This window comes from Schistocerca gregaria, chromosome 5 (assembly GCF_023897955.1).
Source record: "Schistocerca gregaria isolate iqSchGreg1 chromosome 5, iqSchGreg1.2, whole genome shotgun sequence".
Classification (NCBI taxonomy): domain Eukaryota; kingdom Metazoa; phylum Arthropoda; class Insecta; order Orthoptera; family Acrididae; genus Schistocerca; species Schistocerca gregaria.
In genome coordinates, this window is record NC_064924.1 from 644427325 (window position 1) to 644436688 (window position 9364).

Consider the following 9364-nt stretch of genomic DNA (forward strand, 5'->3'; position numbering starts at 1 on the left):
AAGAAGACAGCTTGGTAATGTATGTCCGCAGCACCAGCACCTTAGGGATTTTCCTAGGTGATAATCAGAGCTCAGCAGAGCTCGCCTGTTCGTCTTTTTCTAACTTTGTTCTGTCTTGGGTGTTCATTGTCTGAGTTATCACTACTGTAGCAGCAATTAATGTTGGGTTGGCTGTGTGTTTCTCTTAAGATTTGAGTTGCAAGGAATTGGCTCCACATACCACTTCATCATAAATGTCACAATCTAGTTTAGCGACAACTTCACCTTCACAGCATTTATTTGAGTATCCAATTTGAGCCAATTTGATGTATTGTAAATGTTTCATGTGTTTTGTTTATTATTTTGAGTTTAGTCATAATAAATCATATTGTTATTTTGGACAGAACTTTCATTCTGTTAATCGGTAGAGCAACCCTTTCATTTCTCACTACTTTAATGAAACTTTCCTTTATTTCACTTATTTAGCAAATTAAATTATTGCAGGTGCCAAAATCCTTTCTGCTCCACTTGCAGGGTCGATTGCAGTCAGTTCGCATTTCTTTTTAATCCATGGGCAACAGCAAAAGTAGGAGTTAGGGTAGGGGGGGCTTAGAGCATGATTTATGCATGAAGATTCTAGAAGAATTTAGTGTTAAATACACTGACAGCCCCGGCACCTTGCATCTTTTTGATCAAAGGTCGTTTAATAGATATCCAGTCTCCGCTTTTATGTGTAATCTGTTTCTCCTCTCTTCTTTTTTTTAAAAAGAAGAGCGGGAAGAAAGGAACGAATAATCCTCTTCTTTAAGGGAAAACAAAATGTTCATTTGTCACAAACAAATACCATAAACAAAATTTTCTTCCGAATGACGCAATAATTCAGTACCGTGTCCTGTTTCCGTCCTCCTCTACAACTGCAATTTTGCCACCCGTGAATATAGGCAAAAATCTTCTCGAAGAACCTGTCATTCTGTGACAACTCTTCCCAAGAGTCATGAACTGCTTCGGACATCGCTGGCTTGCTTGTCAGTGCTGGTCTTTTACACCTAATAATTTTCTCCACCTCTTCCCATACATGCTCTATGGGACTGAGATCAGCACATTTGGGAGGTCAGTCGACCAGCTCAGCTCTCCGTTCATTTTCAACCAGTGTTTTACACATGAGAAGGTCATGCTAGAAGATTATTCTGCCTCCCAGACACCTCTGGCGAACAGAAGGAACCAATGCGTTCTCCAGCATTTCGCAGTAGTAATGACGGTCCAGTTGCCACTGAAAGCCGCAACCACTTCCTCACATCCACCTGCAAACTGTGACAGCAGTTCTGTGACAGCAGTTCGTCCTCACCTTTGCCCCTCTTTTGTAGAATTTTAGAACATGTTTTTGCTCGCGTATCATGTCGTTTTTGAAAACCCAGAATCTACTCTGTAGGAATCAACATGGATTCTGGAAACAGCGATCGTGTGTGACCCAACTCGCTTTATTTGTTCATGAGACCCAGAAAATATCAGATACAGGCTCCCAGGTAGATGCTATTTTCCTTGACTTCTGGAAGGCGTTCGATACAGTTCTGCACTGTCGCATGATAAACAAAGTAAGAGCCTACAGAATATCAGAATGGCTGGATTGAAGAGTTTTTAGCAAACAGAACACAGCATATTGTTATCGATGGAGAGACGTCTGCAGACGTTAAAGTAACCTCTGGCGTGCCACATGGGAGTGTTATGGCACCATTGCTTTTCACAATATATATAAATGACCTAGTAGATAGTGTCGGAAGTTCCATGCGGCTTTTTGCCGATGATGCTGTAGTATACAGAGAAGTTGCAGCATTAGAAAATTGTAGCGAAATGCAGAAAGATCTGCAGCGGATAGGCACTTGGTACAGGGAGTGGCAACTGACCCTTAACATAGGCAAATGTAATGTATTGCGAATACATAGAAAGAAGGATCCTTTATTGTATGATTATATGATAGCGGAAGAAAAAATAGTAGCAGTTACTTCTGTTAAATATCTGGGAGTATGCGTGCGGAACGATTTGAAGTGGAATGATCATATAAAATTAATTGTTGGTAAGGCGAGTACCAGCTTGAGATTCTTTGGGAGAGTCCTTAGAAAATGTAGTCCATCAACAAAGGAGGTGGCTTACAAAACACTCATTCGATCTATACTTGAGCATTGCTCATCAGTGTGGGATCCGTACCAGATCGGGTTGATGGAGGAGTTAGAGAAGATCCAAAGAAGAGCGGAGCGTTTCGTCACAGGGTTATTTGGTAACCGTGACAGCGTTACGGAGATGTTTAGCAGACTCAAGCGGCAGACTCTGTAAAGAGAGGCACTCTGCATCGCGGTGTAGCTTGCTCACCAGGTTTCGAGAGAGTGCAAGAGGTATCGAGTATATTGCTTCCCCCTACTTATATCTCCCGAGGAGATCACGAATGTAAAATTAGAGAGATTCGAGCGCGCACGGAGGCTTTCAGACAGTCGTTCTTCCTGCGAACCATACACGACTGGAACAGGAAAGGGAGGTAATGACAGTGGCACGTAAAGTCCCCTCCGCCACACACCGTTGGATGGCTTGCGGAGTATAAATGTTGATGTAGATGAAGATGGACATGTGTGCTGTAGAATCTTGTCTTGGTCGATATACAAGGACTGAAGTATTTGGTGTTGTATAAAACACCTTCCAGTCCGGAAACATAACTTTCTCCCAGCAAGTAAGCGGTTTAATTCTGTACGCCATTGCGAAGTTTAATCTGGTAGCCTTATGTTGCTCCTTGCGATGCCAGTATCCGAATGTACTGTAATATTTTTAGACCATGCGGTATGGGACGTCTGGAAAGCAGCTACCGCGTGTAATAAGGCTGAATAGCTTTGCTATGTAGTTCAGACTACTACACGGAATTACTGAATAAATATTGGCGATGGCGTACACGAAATCGAATGTTAAATAAATTCTGATTTTCATTAACAAAAATAACCTCTTTGACGTGACTGGACAGAATGTACTAACTGGTGTATGTTAATCATGCCTAGCCTGGGAACAACATTTACTTAACACAATATACACACACATATGATAAACACTTGAACTTGCTGTAAGTTACATTGATCTACACCAACTGTCAGCAATGATTTTAATGTTACTGAATTTGCATTGTACTGAAGGTACAATCAGTACTGTGGTGGCAATAAATTCTTTAATTTAATAATCAATGAAGGTTATAGAACTGATGGTTACTAGAGATGTTAAAAACATTACTTTAGAATCTTTTTGTTCTAATGAAACTGTATGAGTTTTTACATTGATAATGTACTGAAAAACCACCACATCTAGTTGAACTGTAATTAATGTGGCACAGTACCTGGCGTCTTCTGTCAGTTGTATAATCCGGCGTTTGTTGGAAATTTTCGGCTTTAACTCCGATTGTATCCTCTTGTTGCATTAATACGCCGATACTCACCTAATATAGCCTTTTTACTGGTAGTGCTGCACACACAGTGATGGATTTGGGATAATAACGAACTATTTTCTGTAAATAATTGATGACACTCATGGAATGCACTTTGAATCACAAACTTACTATTTCACTCAAACATTACACTGTAGAGAACTTGACTTGATAAATACATAAACTGGTTCTCTACAGATAAATGTACTTGTTATGGCGGCAGCGGTATAAAATGCAGTGTTAATAAAAACACTGTCGTACGATAACCACTAGTTCGTTGCTTGTGCTGGTGTGAGCTCATCAATGGATCTCATATGGTGGTAAGATCACATTGCAACATTAGCTGCAGAGACTGGTCACTCCACTGGTCGCTGCAGTCCGTTACGCAGACTTCCACAAGGCGTGCCATGTGCTCTTTGAGCGGGAACAGCAACTATATCGCTCACAAGCCGTCGCCGTCGAAATGTCGCATCCTGCAAGCCTTATTGTCCATTTGACTTGCTGACACACCATAAATCCAGTTCGTGTTTGTTGTAAGCTCACTTTTAACTGTCTATAAGCAACGTTACCGTACCGTACTTAAACCGTCACTTTCGCGCCGCGTAATCTCTGTTCTGCATCTGGACAGTTCCAGAACACATCTCTCTCTACTGCGAAATTCACGCGCCAACCTGCATTGTCCGCGTTCTCGGGGATTTCCCTCACATTTAAACATTAATTTACACTATGCCAAGTTCTCTATTTACAAATGGACATACCATAACAAATTCAATTGCAGCCATTATATATATATATATATATATATATATATATATATAATATTAAATCGCAGCACTGTTCAGATACTGTCTTACTTGTAGCGCTATTTCATTTGACTGCCGCCAGGCGGAAGCACCTGTGCTTTCGTTTGCCCAACTATGCAACAGATGGCATGAGCGTTCACTTATTCAACTGCTGCGCCTTGGCTATGCTTCGTTGTGGCATTACATCCTTCAACATATACTTAACCCCTAGTTTCCGCTGTACCTTTCATTCTCATTGACACGACAACGAATGGTCGACCTGCTTTCACTTAGCTAGAGAATGTTCGTAATTTCTGTGCTAGTCCTGAAAGGGTCTTCATCTCTGTAGTGGATCATGCAGTTGTCTTGATGTTCTGTGTTAAGCCGTGAACGTCCAGGGCGATGACGACGTTTGACATGGCCATTCTCCGCCATGCAGAGCTGTATCTTAAATTTGTTGTATATCCTAGGGCACAGGAAATGGCGCTGATATACTACCCACCTTCCTACAGCGCAATAATGCGACCTTTATCAAGTTCCTCAAGTTGTGACATTTCGCAAATAAGAACCACTGACAAGGCAGGAGGAAACGAAGTGCTATACAAGGTGGAGAGCACTCCCGTCGCCTCAGAAGTCAAATTCATTACCGATTACATGTTTTGAAAAAAGATTGGATAAGTTAGTTTCTTCTGAGTTTTGCTTAGAGTAGCATGTAAATTAATTTGTCTGAAACCATCATATGCAATAATGATAATCGCACCGTTTTCAGAGAGTACAGGTAAATTTTAGAGGCACTTTGTGATGCACGTCATGTTGCTCCGGCTATAGTTTTTTAGACAACTGTGTTATCTCACATATTACGCTACACTAGTCTGCAACAGCGCATAATAGAAATGGTAGTATAGTGCAGTTGATAAAGCGTTGAGTTTGTAATCACTTGTTATTGGGTTCGAATCCTGCCACTTCGGTGTAAACAAAGAATTGTTATGTTAGGAGGACAATGTCAATTATAGCTGTCAAAGTGCTCGTAGTTTTGTAAACATTTGTGTATTTGGCTTCCAATGCTCGTTGGAGGAAGGCAGTGACAAGCAGTCTTCCCTGGTTTCCCTATTATAAATACATCTCAGTTTGAGGATTAATGTAACTCATCTACATCACATTCCGCAAGCCACCTAATGGTGTGTGGCAGAAGGTACTTTTTACACCACTGATTGAGCCCACCGATCCTGTTCCACTCGCGAAGGGCGCGTGGGAATAATGATTGTCAGTAAGCTCTGTATTGGCTCGAATTTCTCGAATTTTCTCGTCATGGTCGTGTCCGATTCTTCCCGGAAAGGGCACTCTCTCGAAATTTCGATAGTAAATCTCTCCGTGATGCACAACGCCTCTCCTGTAACGTCTGCCAGTGGCGTTTGTTGAGCATCTCCGTAACGCTCTCGTACCGACTAAACGATCCACATATTGCGTGACGAAACGTGCAGCTCTTGATTGGATGCTTCTACATCTTCTATCAATCCTGTCTGGTAGGAATCCCAGAGAGATGGACAGTACTCAAGAATCAGTCGGACAAGCGCCTTTCTTCGTGGATTACTTTCATTTCCTTAAGATTCTTCCTATGAATATGAGTCTCACGTCTCCTTTTCCCACTATTTTCTTCTTTCGTTTCACCCTCTTTGGGGTACGTTGGATCAATCATTTCTTTGTGCGTTGTTCTTTTCTTAGGGCCCAGTATTTCTTCATTCTTTCTGATCTTCTCCTCTCTTCTTCCGAGATGAAGGATTTGGACTTTTGTGTGGATTTGTCTTGGAACCTTATGTTTTCATCTTTTAGTAATTAATTTAGCAGTTCGTTCAATTAGTGAATTTTCTGAAATATTTGATTCCACTAGGTCTTTCCCACTTTCTTTAAACCAGTTGGGATTCGTTTTTCGGTTACGGCAGGAGCCAAAGATTTGTTTAGTTAATCTGTTGGAATTCATTCTGAGAAGATTACCATAAAAATTTATTCTCCTTTTTCGCACAGAATCTGAAAGTTTTTCAATTTTCTTGTAAAGAGTTTCATTTTTGACGTGTATAATCTTATTGTCTTGAAATTTTGGCCCAATGATTTTTCTTTCCTTTACCTCAAGTTTCTCCATTTGGCCTTTGAAATTCATGTTAAGTGTTTCTGCTGCATACAGTGCTTCTGGCTTAATCACTGTCTTGTAATGTGTAATTTTGGACCTCCATGAAAGGGATTTTTTATTGTATGTATTTTTTGTTAGTTGGAAGGCCAATTCAAGTTTATTTTTTCTGGATTCCATTGCTTTGCTTTCCCCAGCATTCCAACTAATCCATTCTCTGAGATATTGGAATTCTTTTACTATTTCAATCTTCTGCTCTTGAACTTTGAGGTATTTACATGAGTGCTTGATGTTTGTCAATATCTTAGTTTTTTCAGAGGAGATGTGAAGACCAATTTTAGCTGCTTGTTTCTTTAGTTCAAGGATTTGCTCCCGTGCGTCTTCCATTGTTTCAGCAAACAGGGCCATATCATCTGCAAAAGCAATGCAATTTACTTTAAGGTTCTTGTTTTTGCAACCCAGTCTTATACCACTTTTAATATTTGTGTTTCATTCTCTGACTACTTTCTCAAGCGCACAATTGAACAGCAACGGTGAGAGCCCATCGCCCTGTCGCACTCCCGTTTTTATTTCAAAGGGTTCCGATAGTTCGCCCATAAATTTAACTTTCAAAAATGTATTTGTAAAGGTCGCTTTTATAGTATTAGTTGTTTACTTATCCAAACCCAATTCTTCCAGGACTGATATCAGATATTCTCTATCAATCGAATCATATCCTTTTTTGAAATCAATGAAGGAGATTACGTATGTCTTTGCCCTTGATTTTTGGTATGCCATAATGTTTTCGAGGTTTAGTATTTGTTCCGAACATGGATCTGCCCTTTCTAAAACCTCCCTGGTATTCCCCGATTTGCGGATCCAATTGAGGCTCTGCCCTGTTCAAAAGGACTTTAGAAAGAATCTTGTACGTTATATCCAGCAGTGATATTCCTCTGTAATTGTTGGGGTCTGTCTTCAAACCTTTCTTGTGGATAGCTGTTCTCCATTCTGCGGGGATCTCTTCTTAACTCCAGATTTGATCGAAAACACACTTTAGGGATGTAACTGCATTTTTGTCAGCCTTTTTCCATAGTTCGGCCATTATTCGATTTTCTCCGGACGCCTTGTTGTTTTTAAGTTCTGAAATGACCTTCTGTAGTTCTTCAGTCGTCGGTGGTTCTGAATCCGGCTTCTCACGGTTGTTTGGGATGGATTCAAATTTTTCAAGGATAGGTTCGCAATTCTAGAGTTTCTCAAAGTAGCCTGATAGTACTTTACAGTTTTCCGTGTTGTTGTGAGCGATGGTCACATTTACATCTCGAAACTGGAGGGTGGGTGCTTTGTATCTTGATAACCTTTGTTTGAAAGTTCTGTAAAAGCTCCTTGTGTTGTTTTTAGCAAATTCATCAATTTCGAGGAGAGTTTTGTTTTCGTGTGTCTTCTTAATCTTTTTTATATTTTTCTCTACCAGTTTTCTAACTGGTTTCCCACTATTTGTTATACAGGGTGTTACAAAAAGGTACGGCCAAACTTTCAGGAAACATTCCTCACACACAAATAAAGAAAAGATGTTATGTGGACATGTGTCCGGAAACGCTTAATTTCCATGTCAGTATGTACTGTACTTCCTCGATTCACCGCCAGTTGGCCCAATTGAAGGAAGGTAATGTTGACTTCGGTGCTTGTGTTGGCATGCGACTCATTGCTCTACAGTACTAGCATCATGCACATCAGTACGCAGCATCAACAGGTTAGTGTTCATCACGAACCTGGTTTTGCAGTCAGCGCAATGTTTACAATTGCGGAGTTGGCAGATGCCCATTTGATGTATGGATTAGCACGGGGCAATAGCCGTGGCGCGGTACGTTTGTATCGAGACAGATTTCCAGAACGAAGGTGTTCCGACAGGAAGACGTTCGAAGCAATTGATCGGCGTCATAGTGAGCACGGAACATTCCAGCCTATGACCCGCAACTGGGGAAGACCTACAACGACGAGGACACCTGCAATGGACGAGGCAATTCTTCGTGCAGTTGACGATAACCCTAATGTCAGCATCAGAGAAGTTGCTGCTTTACAAGGTAACGTTGACCACTTCACTGTATGGAGAGTGCTACGGGAGAACCAGTTGTTTCCGTACCATGTACAGCGTATGCAGGCACTAGCAGCAGTTGATTGGCCTCCACGGGTACACTTCTGCGAATGGTTCATCCAACAATGGTACGTTCTGTTGCTGTGTGTTTCCATTCCATGATTAATGTGATTTGAAGAGAAGTAATAAAATGAGATCTAACATGGAAAGTAACCGTTTCCGGACACATGTCCACATAACATATTTTCTTTCTTTGTGTGTGTGGAATGTTTCCTGAAAGTTTGGCCATACCTTTTTGTAACACCCTGCATGTGCTCATTCCATTTAAGGTCACTCTGGACAGTTACTCCTACATGTCACCAATAGTGTAGTTATACAGCAGTGGATTTCTTTTTATATGTATGTGCAATATGTTACATTTATTTACCTTCTGGGCTAACTGCCAGAGCCTGCACCATTCATCAATTCTTTGGAGGTCATTCTGCAAATCGTTACTATCATCTAGCGTTGCTACTCTGTTATAGACAACAGCATCATCTGCGTAAGAGAGTTTTCTACAAGAGCATTTATATACATCGTAAACAGTGGTGGTCTATCACACTCCCTTGGGGTACTCCGGAAACTGCCTTTATATCTGTCGATTTTGACAGGTTAAGACCGACGTATTGAGTTCTGTCTGCAAGGAAGTCTTGAAACCAGTCGCCAATCTGCTCCTTGTCAAACACCGTTCTGAAGTCAAGGAACACAGAATCAACTTAAGCGCCATTTTCTATTGCTCTGTCGATCTCACAGATGAACAAAGCGAGCTGAGTTTCACTGGATCTCTGTTTGCGGGATCCTTATTAATTTTTATAGAGGAGATTTTCCTTCTCCAAGAACGTCACGATTCTTGAGCATAAAACATACTCCATAATTCTACAACAGATTGATCAACAATATAGGTCTACAATTGTGTGCAT